The 869-nt window shown below is 39.7% G+C and overlaps 1 protein-coding gene across 6 annotated transcripts in view; it reads right to left on the bottom strand.

Moving 5' to 3' along the window:
• Positions 1 to 434: 434 nt before the first annotated feature.
• Positions 435 to 869, bottom strand: part of LOC125307381 (protein mono-ADP-ribosyltransferase PARP6) — a 25,504-nt gene continuing 25,069 nt past the window's right edge. For all 6 annotated transcript variants that reach the window (XM_048263327.1, XM_048263329.1, XM_048263331.1 and 3 more), the window contains exon 23: positions 435 to 869. This exon is cut by the window's right edge and continues 1,930 nt beyond it. The gene's annotated coding sequence lies outside the window, so the exon portion shown is untranslated.

The raw sequence follows: 869 nt of genomic DNA, 5'->3' as shown, positions 1-869 counted from the left end.
AGTAATGTTTGAGACTACCAAGGACCACACACACGTCTACCCCATAATACATTTGGCTGTAAGGGAACACTAACAAAATGGAGTGTAACTGGAATGGGACACAGGCAAAATCAAACCTAGAGAATTTGTAGGCATTTGGTTATAAAAAGGACTAATTCACGTCATAGTGATGAGTGTAAGCATGCTATACTGGACACTGTGTCCATATGGTGTGCTATGGTGATCTGGCCAAGGCTTCTTGTTGAGTCTTCAGAGCTCCAGAGCTTGTGGATTCCAGTGGACCTGTGTTTAAAGAGCAACACTGCCCTCTATAGAACAATAAATGTAATTTCATCTGTATGTGTTCTTATAACCAAAAACATGGAAAACACATTAGAAAGACAAATGTGTATGCGACAACACAAACAGACAGAAATTAAAGTTCACTTTATGAATTAAAATTGTGCAAAACCAATTTTTTATTCATTCTTTTGCTTTCACCATCTCCATCTCCATGACCACAGAGTACTGACAGAGAAAAAGACAAGGATAATTACAGAAATGTACACTGGTGTCCCTCAAGAACACTGTCCACCAGTCGTGGACAGCAAAACCAGATGCCACACCATTAATCACTCCAGATATTGTGTTCCTGGTCAGTGTCATTAGTTCTCTATACAGTTCCCTGGCAGCTGGCCTTTAACATTCTTGTCTACTCAACGCATTTGCAGCTTACATAAGAGGACATCATTGATTAGAGGACAGTTTGAAAGAAGGTGTGTATTTTGAAGTGTATAGGCCATATAGGTTCTATAGAGGCTGTGTAAAGTGCTATGTCCATCCACGATCAAACGTCAAACCTTTAACTAAATGTAACGTCTTGATGGACC

This window comes from Alosa alosa, chromosome 14, assembly GCF_017589495.1.
Source record: "Alosa alosa isolate M-15738 ecotype Scorff River chromosome 14, AALO_Geno_1.1, whole genome shotgun sequence".
Lineage (NCBI taxonomy): Eukaryota > Metazoa > Chordata > Actinopteri > Clupeiformes > Clupeidae > Alosa > Alosa alosa.
This window is presented reverse-complemented; position numbering and strand designations above follow the sequence as displayed.